This window comes from Glossina fuscipes, unplaced genomic scaffold (assembly GCF_014805625.2).
Source record: "Glossina fuscipes isolate IAEA_lab_2018 unplaced genomic scaffold, Yale_Gfus_2 61, whole genome shotgun sequence".
NCBI lineage: Eukaryota > Metazoa > Arthropoda > Insecta > Diptera > Glossinidae > Glossina > Glossina fuscipes.
In genome coordinates, this window is record NW_023998433.1 from 3,494,313 (window position 1) to 3,509,329 (window position 15,017).

The 15,017-nt window shown below is 32.5% G+C and overlaps 1 protein-coding gene across 2 annotated transcripts in view; it reads left to right on the forward strand.

The window, feature by feature from the left end:
• The first annotated feature begins 290 nt into the window (after window positions 1-290).
• LOC119637764 (tyrosine-protein phosphatase non-receptor type 23) overlaps window positions 291-15,017 on the forward strand; it is a 28,453-nt gene continuing 13,726 nt past the window's right edge. The window contains exons 1-2 of one of the 2 annotated variants that reach the window (XM_038034029.1): window positions 291-791; window positions 855-960. The gene's annotated coding sequence lies outside the window, so the exon portion shown is untranslated. Of the gene's footprint in view, window positions 961-15,017 lie in introns of both variants that reach the window. The other variant, XR_005247332.1, reaches the window with a different exon arrangement.

Sequence of the window (15,017 nt, forward strand, 5' to 3'; positions counted from 1 at the left end):
ACCATTAATTATAAACCAGCAGAAGGACAGTCACAAGTGCGTAGACAAATAAATGCGAACATTAATTTTTAGAAACCATGGTTGCACATAATCTCATCACAGCGTAATCAACAATAAATAAAAAAAATTTTAAAAAAAAGTGAGAATAAAACAAATCGCAGCAGAAGTCACTGAATTTCCCAACAACCAACAGACAGGCAACAACCAACGATGTCACAGTTGTTTTATATGTATCATTGTTAAGAAAAATCAATATCGAAAATGTGTTCTAATTTGCATTTTCTATTTACTCATGCAGTAAAAATGACATCGACAGCTGCAGTACCGACAACATTATGGCCAATAACTACTGCTGGTATTTTCGTTGTACGAAATTTATAACGCCGGCATCCACGGAAAATGCATTAATATTTCAATAAAAAAAATTCATTAAAAATTTCAACGTAAATCAGAAGAAAGAAAAACTATTATACAACCAGCAGATAACCATTGTTTTAAGAACTTCAGTACTTAATAGCAATGCTGCTACTGAAAATTTCAAGCTCTTTATCGATATCCACGTTTTTCATGATTTTCTTGTACGGCAAGATTCTCAACGCGATGTGCATTACGCTGCATTGACCAACATAATTAAAATTTTGTATAAAAGAAACCAAACAAGGAAAACAAAGTTTTCACTTAAAGTTTAAATGACAACCAGTGAGGCATTAAAATGAAATAAATAACAAAACTTTTAGGAGATCAGTAAGAATGAAGGAGCAGTTGCAACTGTCGCGATAATGATGGAAACAGTGAGGATTACACAAGAAAACAAAAAAATGCCAAAGTTTGATTGAATTTCAATTTCCATGCAGAGACAAAGCTACCACCTATTTATACCCATCTACGTACACACTTAAAAAAAAAAGGGAAACAATGATTTTGCTCTTTATTACGGCAGAGTTTATATACACAGTGCTGGTGAGTTAACCAAGAGTACAAAGAAAAAAAAATTTTAAATAAAATGCACCACACATTAAATAATGATTTTTAATTAGAATTGTTTGTCAAAAGGAGAAACATACAAACATTGCAAACGAAAACTACATTCGCCTTAATTCGAATTTTTTTCTTGCTATATCACTGGGCGAATCGAGGTTCATTTGTTCACCCATTTTAAGCTTTATAGCTTGCAAGTGTCGCTAACTTAAATTAAAAATTTTTATTCAATATTTTAGCGCTATTTTAAATGGTTTTCATTCGGTTTCACAATTACGTGCCTCACCTAAATTAAGCGACTAATATTATAAGTATTTAGACTACATTATTTCTTAAACTAATTACATAGAATTTAAATGTATTAAAAGAAAAATTGTTAATATCTGCAGTAGTAACAGCAGCAACGGCGACAGCCATGGGAGCCCAGCATATTCAACAAAAGAATTAACATTAGTGTGATGCATAGAAGATATGATAGCATATGAATGCGATTCAACCCTTACAAATTATCCATTTATTTATCTTGATTCTTCACATAAACATTAATTGATAAAGTAACTGTTAATTATGTTTAGAATCCAGACTCTACACTCTAACGAGCGTTAAAAACGCGATGTCTGTCAATCGTAACTGTCTGCCTGATCAAACGAATAATCGCAAACGGACTTCTACAATTTTTTTTTGGGCAATTGAATATTGCCATTTACTTAGAACCAGAGCCTAAGTAGAAGGATGTACGTGCCGTTACTGAGCTAGTTGGTTCGGGAGATGGGGGATGATTTTATATTTTGTCTCTCGGACATTGCTCACACGCTTACACCGAAAATAATAGCACATACCTACCCTTAAACGAACATACGGACCGACGCAACCTAGCTTACCGAATGGGCATACCTTAAGCCCTAAACCTTTCTTCACCCTATTCTATCTAATGGTCTTCGGCCCATGACGTCTATGCGAAACTCGGAAGTTGGCTCCGGAGACTCCTCCAGCCTGACCTCCTATCATCTATTGGAAAACCCCTTTTATTTCATTTTCTTCTTTCGCAACAACATTTATTATAATAGTATTATAAGTATTATATGTATTCCTTTTAACTCAATGTAAAAAAAGCAACAGCAATAAAAATAAATCAATTATAAGAAGAGAATTCGTATTTTAAGATTAAATTGCATGCTCAATATACAACGCAATGATCTTTTAAATTGTCAATTATACACAAATTTTTTTAAAATAGATGTCGTCACCACTTACATGTTCAGATTATAATTATTTAGACTTACATGAAGAGGAATAGGTATATATTTTAACAGCACCACTCATCAAACTCATCAAACCTTCTTCGATTATATAGCGGTATATCCGGCAAATAAAATTTTAAATAAATCTCAAACGATTCAAAATGAATGGGAAAGTGACCCAAGTTGAAATGTTTGCCACTAAACGTTTATTAGGTTTTCTTTTTGTGCAGTTCCTTGTTTTAAAAAAACCTTTGGCTAGCATAAAATTTTTGCTGTCTCTTTCTCTCACGTTATCTTTGGTATTTCATAATCGCTTTAATAAATATTTATCATAAATCAAAGATCATCTTTATTTTTAACATTAATTTCGTTAGTTGAAAAACATTTTCTGTACTTTTTATGCAAGCGCCTGGAAATTTTTATTCTTCCATTGACTTCATAATGATTTGCTGTCGGTTTTAGAAATGCGTACTCTGTTGCTAAACATTTTCTTATCACAATTTTTAAAGTTATTGCCGATCTTTTCATTTCATCGCTCCACACTTCTCCACTTCATTGATATTTTCACATATATACATTTTCTTATCATTGTGCAATCTTTACATATTAGATATATACATGGTCTATATTAATTTTTGTTATAATTCATTAAAACATTAACGATAAAACATCTATACAAATGACCCATTTCTTTTTTTTTTTTTGCTCCTTTCTTAAAAAAGAAGTCTGTCGATTTTTCACCTTTGCTTTTACCGAAACTGTCTGTACTGTCTTTTCTTTTTCTCCATTCTATATTGTTTCATATTCTCTTCATATGCTTAACTTGACCGCTTTGGCCTTGAAATTTTCATGTTATAAAATATAATTGTGTACAAGCAATGCGTGAGCGTTTCATTAGTGCACCTTCCATCGGTATAAAGATTTTCATTTTAATTTATTTTTCTGTAGTAATTTAAAAATGTGTTAGTAAGGAGGCTAAAGATTAGATACAAAATAATGTAGCATATTTACATTGTTGCTGCGATAGTTGTATATCAAATAATTTTTGGTCTTCTTCCATAATAACTATTCATAATAACTCACCTCTTTTTCTTCACTAATAATTTTTTGTTCATAAAAATTTCTTGTTCGTAATTTATTTCACAGTCTTACAATATATCGTAAACTGTTGTCAGTCGTTTCACAAATAATTCAACATCGCACTTTCTTTATGGATTTCATCCTAGATAATATAATTTTCCGTATTGACTCTTTAATTTTCTCGACATCTAGTTTACACGTCTTTTTCCTTCAAAAACTTCGTTTCCTCTCCTCGTCTGACATCTTTCCTTCTAAAAAACCTAGCAAAACCAAACCACCAAAAACGTCAAACAAAATCTCCACCTATAAGACTCTTTCGTTCACGCACTTAGCAATCCCTGTGATGCAAAGTTGCATAGATAGTCTGGCAACAATCGAAGTAAAACAATAATTCTGATATAATTAACAGTCAGATCAAACCAGTAGTAATAATAACAATTACACTATACATACAAAACTCGAAACGGATTAAAAGTTGTTAGTTGGGACGACATTATAATAATTTTATTGACAAATAGTGTCAGGAAACTCTAAGAGGGAAGGTGAAAGAACCATGTTCAAATAAAGTCGAAGAGTAAATAATATCTCTTACTAATTTGACCATAAATAGAGCAGATAACATATCACGACCGCTTACAAGGGATGATAAGTCAACCAGCTTTAATCTGCAGTCATATGGTAAAATGTATAAACGATTATCTCAGGATTTTTAACAATGACGTTGAACTGATTCTAAGACTTCGCTATAACGCTTATAACTGACGAGACAATAACTGAGTACTCTACAGAAACGGCGAAAGAATTATATAAGCGTTTAGCGTTTAATTTAGCCTTGCTTAACGTGGAGTAAGTCTAAACTCAAATATCACTCCTAAATCTCTAAGAATATTGAGCACATACGATAGTCATTAATAAATAATACAAACAAGAGTGGAACTAGGTGACTATCCCGAGAAAAAACAGAGACGAAAGAAACTTTTTGTAACAGAGTAGTGACAAAGAGCACCTTCTGAGAACAACCCATTAAGTAGCTACTGAACGAAGAGACAATATATTCTGAGGAGCCCAAATATGGTAATTTATAAATCAGGTGATTTTAGGAAGGTCTATCAAACATCAGTATAAATCACATCGGTTTGCTTATGTTCCCAGAAGACTTGAAAAACACTACAAGGTAGCTTTAAAAGATTAACGGACGTGGATCTTCCCTTTAAAAAAATAATGCTGGTACGTCGAAATAATTTAGGTTATTTCTAAAGTAAGTAGTTTCGTTTAGTTGCACACTTCATTTTGCTTTACCTCTACAATTAACAACGGAGTTTCTAAGGTTTTTTTGGTAATAAGTTATGATTGAAAACTTTTTCCAAATTCGTGACAAATAACTATTTATTAATCAACTGTTGTATATACATACGTGTTGGACAAGTGTGTAATAAATCAACACAAATCCGTAGAACACACTAAGGAGCTTCATTATGAATGGTAGAAAACTTTCAGCCTGGGAGTGCACGATTAAATCCTTGTTGGGAAAAATATCAAACGAGCAGAATACTAAATATAAACCTGCAAAGACTCTTATGTAATTTTATAATTGTGTGAGTGTAAAATTAGCAATAGATTTCCACTTTTTTTTTATTTAAAAAGATATGTTTCTTTTTTACTATTGTTATGGCTGGTTTTAGTCATAAAGCAAGAACTTGGCTTCGTTGACAAATTCCTGCATGGGTTACAGAAAATTGATTCGAATTGAATGCGACTAAAAATGAACAAAGCTCAGATATAAATTTAATTTATTAGAAATATTATTATTATTATTACTATTATTATTATTATTATTATTATTATTATTAATTTAGTCAGAGAAATAATACAGTCTTAAAGTACTAGCAACTAAGGCTATAAGGGGTTTTAAATCCACGATCGAATCGATTACGATTCCTTGGCAAAGGACGAAAACAGTTTAACATCGTCAACGTACATTAAGATATGGCTGAATTTAACCACCGAGAGGAGATCATTAATGTATAGATTAAATAAAAGATGTCGTAAGTGTCTGCCTTAAGGGGCGCTATACGTCAAAGGAAATTCATCCGAGCTGATGAAGTTAACAAAAGCCATGAATGATGCAGATTATGCAGATAAAAGCTTATCCATTTCACTATGTACGAAGAGAAGCCAAGGTCTGAAAATCAATAAGTCAAACGCTTTACTTAAGTAAGTGCATGCGACATCTGTAGAAGAAGCGTTGAAAAAATGGCAAGTAAATTCTAAGAGATTCGTGGCAGTTGATCTTCCTTTCAGAAAGTCATGCTGGAATGAAGAAACATAAGGTTTAGTAAGGAAACTACTCCTCCAACATAAAGGGAAAACTCTTGATTTCAAGAACTGATTAAAAATCTTTGAAATAACACCACCTAGCTCGTCAGAGCTTTATTTCAGTATACATGGTGGAATACCATCACACCCAGGAGCACAAACATATTTTATGCTATGTAAAGCGTCAGAGTGAAGTTCTCAAATGACCAAGTTAGAAATCGGAATCGAGTTAGTGATCAGTTAGGGATAATTAGTAGTTGGATCGGAATTAGCAGTTGCGAAATATTATCGGAAGTATTCAGCGAAGAGATTTAAGGTTTCAATATCATCGGGTACTTGGAGCCATTAAAAGAAACTTGCGAGCGATATATGGACAGTTTGCTTTTCGAGTTGACAAACTTATAAATATATTTAGGATTTCATCACTTAAAGGTATCTGCAATAACATTGGTGGTTGAGGTAATTAAATCTACGTCTTACAGTAGAGTAGGCGAAATTGTCGTAAGCAGAACTACTTTTCATAAATTTTTTGAAAAGATTGTTTCTCCTATTATTTTAACATTTAATACTCCTGTTAAACCACGACGGGCACTTGCTTCGAAGGCGAAGTTGTCTGAGCGAAATGAATGTAAAAATAGTTAGGTTTAATACATTATAGAACGATGACAACAAGGTTTCAACATTCCTAGCAGAGAAATCGAGCGTAATGTGTGAAAGAGGACATTTATGCGATATGGGCAACGATTTACAGCTATCTTCGGGAAATTAGCAAAGCAAAGATCAAGCAGTCTACCATTACACTTAGGAGTACGGTTATATTGAAGTAAATTTCGACCAAATAATTCATTGAAGATCACAATAGTTCTTTTAGATGTTGCAATAGTGAACATACCGCCAGAATTATCACTATAACCCCAAGTGACTTGTGGCAAATTGAAGTCCACCAACACTGTTACTATATCAGCAGGTTTAGACGGCCACGTCACAAATGAAGACAGCATGCTTCTTATAAATAGAGATGTCCGCATTTGAGGGAATATAGGAGCAAGTCGCATATAACTGTTTACTGGCAGTTTAGGTCGTTATGGCATTAATTCAACGTCAGGAGGAGTAGCAGGAAATTTAAATGAATTCGACGGGACTGCAGTAGATATGGCTATTGAAACACCACCACCAGTGCGATGCAATCGATTCTTTGGGAAAGCCTGGAAAGAATTGTCAAAAAATTCCGACGAATGGCTTTAACCAAGTTTCAATGATAGATAGACAAGAAAACCCCGTGCTCACTGAATTTAGGAAAGTAGAGCGAGCTTTTGAATTTAGACACTTAACATTTTGACAAATAAAAGTTACTGGGCTTAAAAAAACATTTTTTTGATGATGGAAGAACTACCGCATTAGTATTACGAGGACGATTCCGAGGAATGTATTCGTTTATTAAGGATCCAGCTGTCCACAATGGTGTAATTAACAAAATTTTCATGCTTTCAACTTAGAAGACGCGATAGCTCCCTCTTAAGATGGAGCTAATTTGAAAATGGTCAGAGGCTTCAAATTGCCGGGTGGGACATTTGAAACTTATTTTAAAAAGAATCCAAGGTATATCTAGCGAAGTCCAAGAGATTAGCAATAGTGGAGTCTAAGTTGGAATTTGAACGCGCAAACGCTAAAATTTCGTAGTCGCGGATGTTATCGACTCGGCTATTAAGGCGAATATCAAAGGCAACATATAAACGTCACTTTTTAAATCCACAAAACTTTAACAACTTTTAGGATTCTTTTTAAAGTTCAATATTAATTTTTGTAAATAGTGTGTATAAGACTTATTAAGGATAGTTAAGATCCTCTGTTAAGCGACCACGTAACATAAAAGACGGAGAAGAAGGACTTTTTTAAATTTTTTAAAAAGTCTATTCGGATAATTTATAATAACTTTGAGTCCTTTCATCTACCATAGGCAACATCTTGACATAACCTCAATCAGCTTTAGAGGCAAAGGGAGAGTCAAAATGCTATCAAGATATATAATATAAAAATTCCAGTTTATTACCAGGTTCATTCTGTGTGTACAACTCAATGTCCAAAGAAATGCAAATAGTTGGAGGGGAACCACATTCCGGCTGGGCGAAAGATATATCCGATTTATTGATAGACCTATCGTACTCGAAAATACTAAATTCAATAATTTATTGCTTCAGTTGTAAAACGCTTTTCGGTTGCATGAAGCCCAAGTTACGTATTTTCTCTTAGAATGAATAATACCGAACCGGTGTATAACGCAGAGCATAAAATCTAACATCCACCCTACATTGCGCTTATTAAAATGCCATAACGTCAAGCCCCCACGAATGAGACATGTTGACATTAGAAAGGCGAATTAGACGTAGGAGATATATCTAACAAGAACAGATTATGTCAAGATCATGCACAAATAAATTTGTATATAATATAAAATTTTTTGTAAATATTTATAACATTTATACATACGGCTATACATATATACATTTTCAATACATATATTTTTCCAAGTTTTATATAAATTAATATTTAAAAATGTATTTTCATTAATTTTATTGAAACCAATTAATTCATATATTTAATAAAATTCTTCGCATTTAAAGATTATGAACACCGCAACAACACTAATAATTTGTATACCAACCTCAAGCTGACTATTTTCTCTTGCAGGCCAAAATATATTTAAAAGCCAAAAATACAAAAAAAAAAGAAAAAAGCAAAAATATATATACGTTTGTAAAATTATTAGGATTGGGGTTAATACAGCTTCTGCAATATGGTGGCCCCATAAAGTATATATCCCGTGCGTGTGTATTTTTAACAAATAATTTGCAAAAAGCCATATTTTGGTTATTAAAACAAAGTGCTTTGTGTATGCGTTTGTGTTTTTACAAGCCGTGTGAGCACATAAATGAATTTTATGCTCTTTTGCATTTTTCCTTTTATTTTTTTTTTTATTTTTTTTTTTTTTTTAATTTTGTTGCGCCATTAAAACCTTCCGTATTTTGTTTTACTAACTATGATCTGGGCATGTATTCGTTTTATTGTATGTACATGTAACACATTTGTTTAGGTTTGTCTAAATAAGATTAGATTATGAGTAATACTGAAAATCAGAAGAGGACAAAGAATACATAGCAAAAAGCTTAATGAATTCGCTCAAAAAATATCAAAATTTGTTCTCCTAGGAGTTTAAGCCGTCAATATATAGTAAATATGTTCGCGTAAATCACGTTATACCGGATCTCGAAAAATGCTCCTTATGAAAAGACACAAGGAAATGTGATTCCAGTTATTCTTCTATCTCTTAAAGATCCATTTGGTATCCGAATAAACGACCAATAGAGGCCGTTTAGCCTTTTGTAATCACTTAGTTACTCAAAGGATTTGCATTGCTTGGTAATCTTAACAAGGGTTATTTTATTAGAAGCTTTGTACGATAGCAACGGCCGTCTTTGGACGTGAAAAATCTACTGTTTAGGAAAAAAAGGATCCAGTCAAAAAACTTTGTTCGTTTTATCGAAATTGGAATATTAAATGCAGTTACAAAATAAACATCAATTACTGATTTACTCAATTAAAACGACAATGTTCTGTTCTATATAACATATTCCTTGCGTTCAAAGCGATGTTAGTGGAATCTAAAAAAATTTATTATTATAATTAAAAACACTTTTCACTCGTTGAGACACTGATATTTTAGATGTATCAAAAAATACGTACGCCTCGTAGAACCGTTATTGGATATCACCGAATAGCTTTTGTTTCTTTTGGTTTCGTTAACAAACTTCAGAATAATTTACGCTTTAGTAAGTATAAAGAGCTATTCATTGAGAAAGGCGGACTTAATTTTTAAATTACTAGACGGCTGTACGTCATTGTTGTCCTCATGTCAAACCAATGCGCTACAAACACACACATTTCAGCTTTTAGCCTCACCTTTTCGAGAAGATGTATGCTTGATGACTTTTTTCTTTAATGTAAACCTATTTTCGAATATAACTAAATGAGTGTAACTTAACTTTTTAATGAGGAGTATAAAAATATTATTTATTTGCCATATAAATATATTGATAGATTTTGACCACGCGATGCAGTTTCTCGGTATGTTAAAGATATTAAGAGTTTCGACTCGAATTGAACAAAATCTCTCAGTTGTTTTATTGTTATTTTTTGGAAGGTAAATTTTATTGTGGTAGAATGACCATTCCAATCATTTGTTCATACCGTTGTTCATTGTAAAAGTTGGTAAAACCACATTGAGTACAAATTGTTGGAGTCCAACACGACACACATAACAAGAACAATAAATGAGAGTATGCTCCTCTCGTTTTATTTTTTATTTATATATATAAATATTTCCTTTTTTTATTTTTTATTCTGTCCAATTTTGGTTGGTAAAGTAATGACCGCACGTGTATACACATTTGTGTGTATTCGGGTTTAAATTTAATAACGGAAACGCACACAGGATGACAAAATATTACTTCCGCTCAGGTAACACTCATTAAATTGTAGAACGACAAATATGTACAAGCAACAACCAGCACTTATTTAAGATGCTTACACTTATTTATCAAATAGCAGAAAAATTATATTCGACTTGGACTAAATCGTTTAATTTGTAACATTTATAATGTGAATGAATTTAACAAAGATATATTTATCTACTAATCTGTTTTATCTTTTACGCCTAAGTATTCAATTCGGCAACTTGCAAGTAACCCCTCGTCCTTCGATGATAAGTATATAAATTGAGATCAATCGGAAAAGGGATGTTGTTAACGGGAAAATAAAAAAAAAACACAAGAATTTTTTTTAGTCCTCAAAAAACATATTAATATATATTTCTACATCATCGTAAACAATCGCTCCTTCGATTTTACAAAAATTTACTGCATACAATAATATAATACTTCAAACATAAATAATACCTCTCATTATATTACAAATAGGAAAATCCAAAAAAGAACTGTTTTTTTAGCATTTAAGCAACACCCGCCTGAGTGGCCGAGTAGACAAGAGTCTCGACTAGCAATTCAATGGTCGTGGGTTCAAATCTCAAGTGCGGTAGAATTTTTAATAAAGCCGAAAGCCTTAGATGCTAGTGCTTTAAGGCTTAGAATTTATTCTCTGACTAAATTTATAATAATAATAATAGTAATAGGATACGTTGTAACGGCGTATTTAAAAGATTACTGTTTATGCTTTGCTGGGTTGCAGCCACTATGAAAGCTATTTATGTTCCTCAAATCCCTCTCTCTTTTCAACACATAGACACATACAATGATCGTTCCGTAAAGTAGATGACTTTTGTTCGTCTGTCTGTATTGATACTTAAGTCGCTATTTTAAAACCTTATCTGAAAGGACGTTCTTATTATCTCTTCCTCTTATATATATGCCATACACCACTTGTGGTCCAGGGTATATTAAGTTTGTGCGGACGTATCTAACACGCAGAAGCATTTAAGATAGATTCACTTTTTATTATCGATCTAATTCTGTCTGTTCGTCAGCCCGCCTGTCTGTCTGATGCCTGCCCATGTAAATTTGTTTTCTAGCTACGCGCAATTTTTGAGATATTTTGATAAAATTTACTATACTATAGTGTTTTGGCCCAAGGATGAACGCTATTGGAAATGGTTTAGGTGGGTCCACTTTTTCGAAGACTGGCCATATGACGCCTTATTTGGAAAAATCGTTGTATGGAAAAATTTCAATTTTTAAAATTGCTCAACAAAAGTGGTTAGATAAGAGTATTTCGGCTTTCTAAATTGGTATAAGTACTTTGGACTTGCTGTGACAGATTTTGATCCCGCTCTTATATAACGGAAATTGAAGTTCACGCGACAAAAAGGTACAATTTGCAATGCTTTATGATAAAAATTAGCTGTGTTCAATTTGGATCATCTCAATCTATTTTTAGACACCTATCCTATATATCGATTTTTTCGAAAATTCATCCTTTATGATGAAAACTAACCCATAAGAGTAATTTAATATAAAAAAATTCACCATACTGAATTCTGAATACGCATCACCAATTTTTGAACGTTTCCTCCTTGGGCACCACCACTTTTTACTTTTTACGGAAAGTAAGCCCTTATTTGCAAAGAGCTCTAATTTTTAATATACAGTTCCATAATAGCAAGTTCCTGTAAAAAGAGGACATAATTTTTGTGTTCTATGGCAAAAATAAGGAATTCGGTTAGACAATGTGGTGTAGGGCATTTATATATCGAAAGCCTTAGATGCTAGTGCTTTAAGACTTTAGTCTTAGAATTTATTCTCTGCATCAATAGCATTTAAACATATTGCTGCATGACCGCTGTGTGGTACCTTTAGATAGGGAAATTTTACACGTAAATTTGTTTGAAAATATGAGTTAGTGATCAGCGCGGACTTTGCGTACATTCATAGACGAAAAAGAATGAGATGATCTTCTAGGTTTTTTCGCCTGTAAACTTTGCTTTAATGAGCCATTAAGTAAGCCGATCCCTTTTATTGCCATTTGTATGATATCCCGTACTAAAAAGATCATCAGCCAAATCATTGTCGCACTGAACAAGGGCTGGTAGTTGTTTGTTTGGGATGTCCAAATGATGATAGAATAGGTAGAGGTACCATTTACGGCTTTTGTGTCTTTTACGATAGCTACCCAAATATCTATTCATCACATCCACTCCTTCCATGTGTGTCTATTAGACTTTTGCAGTATTGTTGGACAAGAGATATCAACCTTTTGCTTTGGTCGCTTATCATATCGACAGATATTGTCTACGGGTTGCGTGTCAAAATAAGTGAAAAACAAACAAACAACTTTGTTGTCTTCCCAGACCATCGCTTAAAAGTCGGCATCATTATGGTTAGAGATTTCTTCCTTGTGGGTTCCCCTAGGAATCATGGTCTTAGTTAGATTCTTCGCGTAGTCTACAATTAGGCAATGTGTAAAAATGATAGAAAAACACTATATGATTACTCATTCTTGATATCACTCCGACTCATCATAAAACGGCACTATTGGTGACTCCCAAAGCCAGTTTTTCCCTTTAATTTTTTGTCAGGAGTACATTTCTAAACGGTATGCATACTCTTTGAGACTACATAAAACAAATAACTTGTAGCCGCCATTGTTAGGTTTATTTGGTAAATATTGTTTCAGGGAATGACCTATTTTTGTTGAACACATTAGTTCGTCCATTGAGAGGCATTGGTCAAGCGATCCTGATTTGTGTGATCTCTCGGAAGATCTTTTTCATAATGTATAAACAAACGTCAACTCGTGTAAAATTAATGTGAAAATTATTCACCCACATTGTCATTATATAATTATTGAAACAACAGTACCATTATTTAGAAGACACCTGAAAAAAATAATAATAAATATGTCACAAAATGATCTTAGGATCGTTGATCTTAAGTTGGACCGACTTTGCATACTGATATATTTCTACATCATAAAAAGACTGCGTTTCTCTTGGTTAAATCTATCAGTATACGCAAAATATAAATATTGTTACGAAAGTGCCATATTTAATAATTGAAGTTTTCATGAAAATTAATTGGTTTGCTAAGAAACAAAATTCTAAACAAAGGGGAAAAAAGCACACATTCATGACGCGTTACTGGCGTGATGCAGCGGACAACTGACGAAAACATTAATAATTGACATGTATTTCGCAGAAAACCGGGTTAACGGATTAAAAATGTCGCGATTAATTTGAGTAGTGGTATATTTTTAATTAATTACAATTTTTATCGTTCCACGATTAGCGTTTGTGTGCGTTGAATAACTCAATAATACTAAATGGAAAACTGCTCATTTATGCAGAGAAAGGTCAAAATTATTGAATTTAATTAATACTTCGCATTAATTTATCATTTTCATCAATAGATATCGCTAACCAAAATATATACGAGCGCCTATTATTATATAATAGCCGTCGTTTATGGGAGGCTTCGCCATTTAAATCATAAGCACTAAAAAATATGCTCCGAGTCTTTTATGAGCACTAAATTCTTGAAAATCTGTAGTCAAATTTTCTGAGAAGAAGACGGCGTAAAATATTGCATCGACCATAATATTTTGCTTTGCTTCATTTGCTTAAAAGTTTTTTTCATTTTTTTCTTTGCCTGTACGCGGTTCTCTTTTTTAATAAACTAACCAAGATTTCTTGACATTTGTTTTATATTAAAAAAAAAAATGACAAAATCTCATATGAAGGATGCAACAATTACACTACCGAAACAATAACAAAAACAATGTTGAAATTGATAAGAAAAAAATGATATTGAAATTGAGAGAAAAATATTAGCAACGAATTAAAAGGATTATTGCGATAATTTGAAACATCATTTTATTTTTAATTACGTATACCAAGTGCCTTTAGTTTCGATACACATGAAAGAAACTCCGAGTTCATTAAGAGAATTAGCATAACTTGATATTCAAAAGCTTTGAAAAAATTTCTTTACTCATTTAAAGTAAGATATCTCATTTTTCTTACTTTTCAAATGGAACAGTCCGCGGTAGCTCTCTCAGTTCCTTTATTCACTATAATAAAAAATAAATCTAAATGCGTAATATTTCGCCTCTGCGAACATCATTTACGTGTATGTGTTTCTGATATATAACCTTGTTTTCATTTATATTCGAAATTAGCAAGGTCCGCAAGAGTAATCGTATAGGTAGAAATCGGGTTTGTGTTTGCGGGTTTAAACCTCAACGCGGTAGAGTTCACTTTGCCCTTAGTTACAGTAGGTGCTTACTCGATAAAGGCATAACGGTTTAGTGATTGTGCACACAACCACTGGTTGCTGTTGTTTCCCTATTCTTCCCTCTTTCCTCAATTCTTTCCAACCATCAATGTGTTACGCGAATAGGGGACATTGCCTGAGCGATTGGTCATAATAAAAGAAAAAGCAAGCGGGTTGCGAGTTGAATGATTCCCTCCATGTCTACGATCCTCTAAGATCTCTAGAGAATACTTCGAGATTTCTAACAGTACTGTATAATATACATATAATAATTATAATACTAATGATGTATATAAGATGTAAATAAAAAAGATACATACTCTACGGTATCGAATATTAAATGTAAAAACTATTTATTATAACTGTAAAACTGTAGCAAAATACGTTTATAGATTTAAAAATCAAAATAAAAATATCGTCACACACGATACTATATATATATATATATATACATATATGTAAATGTATATATATATACTTATATATAAATGTATATATATATATACTTATATATATATATATTGATATCTGTGTATGTGTCTATACATGTGCGTACATTTTATTAAGGGCAATATTTTGTACAGCTGGTTACTAGAATACTATAGCTCTGTGGTAATCGTAGCTG